This window comes from Carassius gibelio, chromosome A20 (assembly GCF_023724105.1).
Source record: "Carassius gibelio isolate Cgi1373 ecotype wild population from Czech Republic chromosome A20, carGib1.2-hapl.c, whole genome shotgun sequence".
Classification (NCBI taxonomy): Eukaryota; Metazoa; Chordata; class Actinopteri; order Cypriniformes; family Cyprinidae; genus Carassius; species Carassius gibelio.
In genome coordinates, this window is record NC_068390.1 from 339267 (window position 1) to 341766 (window position 2500).

Below are 2500 nucleotides of genomic sequence, written 5' to 3' on the forward strand. Positions count from 1 at the left end.
AGGTTGCCATTTTTTTACCACCTCATCTTTCTTCTCTATTTTGTTTTTGATGCCTGGCCTGTGCAGGGTGACACCAGACAACTGGGCAGGCAGCCTGCCGCTAGACGTAGTCGTGGCCGTACCTTCCGGCGATCGGACTGCTGAACACTTCCTAACACTTCCTAACACATTTTGAATAAGTCCTAACACTTCCGAACTAATTCCTAACACAAGTACGAACATCACGTGGTCTATGTCCTAACAACTCCTAACCATCTCCTAACAGGTCCGAACGGGGCAAAACAGCCATTGGTCGAGCGGAGCAATACAGCCATTGGCCGAAACATAGTCACGTGCGAAACCACATGATTACAGTCAAAAAAGCGGAAGCGCGCGAATGATTAGTTTATTAATTTTAAGGCGAATTCATTTTTATTTAAACACGGAGCATATTTTTATTCAGTTTGATGTTTTCAGATAACGTGGAGGTAAGTACAATAAAACACATAACATGAAAGCGAAGTACTACGTGACGTTAACTCTTTTTTCTAAATATGTTTATTAATCTGTGATTTAACATATGTAACGTTATATAATATGCTATGTTTGGGCAAGATTGTTATATAAATCGAGGTGGCCTTTCATATTGCAGCATGTATTATTGTAAGTATTATATTAACAGTAGTATAGTTCTTTAAATTTGTATTTATGTCTTATAAAAATAATAAAATGTTCGATTTAAGCTTTTGTAAATTAAATATTGGTGAAAGTTTATATTATTATTAAGTTATTATTTAAATGTGTTTTTGCATACATACTTCTTCTTTTATAAAGGTCAGATTTTAAAAGTTTATTATAATTATATAAGTAATTATTAGTAGTATAGTTATTATAGTTTTTTAAATTTAAATATGTATATTTGCTTAATTTTACTGTATATATTTCTATTCTTAATAAACTATTTGTGATAGTTAAGATTATATATATATATATATATATATATATATATATATATATATATATATATATAAACATGTATGATTATTTCCTATTGATATTATTTTCTATTAAATAAATTATGCTGGATAACAATCTTTTAGAATAAACCTATTGGGTAGCAAACATATATGTAATTTGAGTTATTTTCATGTTTTTTTATTTATATATATATATATTCTTAAATATTATTATTGTTTCACAGATCTTCAACAGATCACTGGAACTGTCCATAGTCCCTGGCTGCTTCAAATGCTCCACCATCATCCCTGGCCCAAAGAAACCCAAGATAACAGGACATAATGACTGCAGACCCTTGCTGGATCCACTGCTCTTCTCCCTCTACACTAGGGATGCACTATAAATCACATGTGATTTTCATGCACATCTCGTCAGTAAAGCCGGTGTTGTTGATTAGTAGTAAATCTCCATCATGTGCTTTCAGATGGAGCAGCATTTACTACACAGAGCCGTAGTTCACTGACAAGCTATACAATATCACATTCATAATCGCAGACAATTTGTCTGAACATCAACAGAACCGGCTCTACTGATGAGATGCGCATAACAATCACATGCGAGTTATCGTGCTGCCCTACTCTACACCAATGACTGCACCTCTACAGACCTGAGGTCTTCGGACTGTCGAGAGGATTACTGGTGCTTCCCTACCCACCTTTCAAGAACGGTACACATCCAGAGTGAGGAAAAGTGCTTAGGAAATCACTCTGGATCCTTTTTGAACTTTTGACATCCGGTCGGCGATACAGTGCATGGAATACGAGAGAAACAAGAAGTTTCTTTTCCCAGAAAATCTGCCTAAGAAAATCTGCCTAATGAACAGTTAAAAGTCCCCCCCCCCCCCCCCATCGTGCAATAAAAATATGTGCAATAACCTTATATTTTATTTGTTACCACCCCATATCATAGTACATCCCTACATCTCATTCTATTCCATTCCTATTATATCTATATCACAACTGTACATACAATATATTTTATATTTCAATTTGTTTTTCAGTTTTTTTATTTATATTCACATATGTGTATTTTTATTCTTGTGTTATTTGAATTGTCTTAGTGTTGTTGCTGTCTCTGTGTACTGAAAGCTTGTGACACTAAAACAATTACTATAGAGAATGCATGTCATATTTGAGCTTTTGGAATAAAACCTATTTGTGGAAATATGTTTTGAATGTTTTATTCTTTCAATTTTACAAAAAGGAATATAAGGAGTTGTTTTGTGATGAGGTGAAATGGGTATAAATATTGTCTTTTCTATAATTTGTTAGTTAAAATAATTGAAAAGGTGAAAAACTGGTTTGAAAGAAAAATCTATTTAATTTTTCAAGCTAATTTTCAAATTTTTCCTTCATTTTTCCCTTTCCCCTTCCTTTTTTCTCATTTTTTCTTTTCCCCCACCCATAGCAGTCCCTTTTGCCCTGTTTTTGGCCGAGAGGTTAAGGCGTTGGACTTGAAATCCATTGGGGTCTCCCCGCGCAGGTTCGAACCCTGCCGACTACGG

The 2500-nt window shown here is 34.1% G+C and overlaps 1 long non-coding RNA gene across 3 annotated transcripts in view; it reads left to right on the plus strand.

Annotated features, from left to right (window-relative positions):
• The window catches only part of LOC127938558 (uncharacterized), a 95219-nt gene that overhangs the window by 12639 nt on the left and 80080 nt on the right, over positions 1-2500 (plus strand). Inside the window, exon 2 of one of the 3 annotated variants that reach the window (XR_008148739.1) lies at positions 1181-2160. The exons of the other annotated variants lie outside the window; for them this stretch is intronic. This is a non-coding gene — a long non-coding RNA (uncharacterized LOC127938558). Of the gene's footprint in view, positions 1-1180; positions 2161-2500 lie in introns of those variants that run through there. 3 annotated transcript variants of the gene reach the window in all.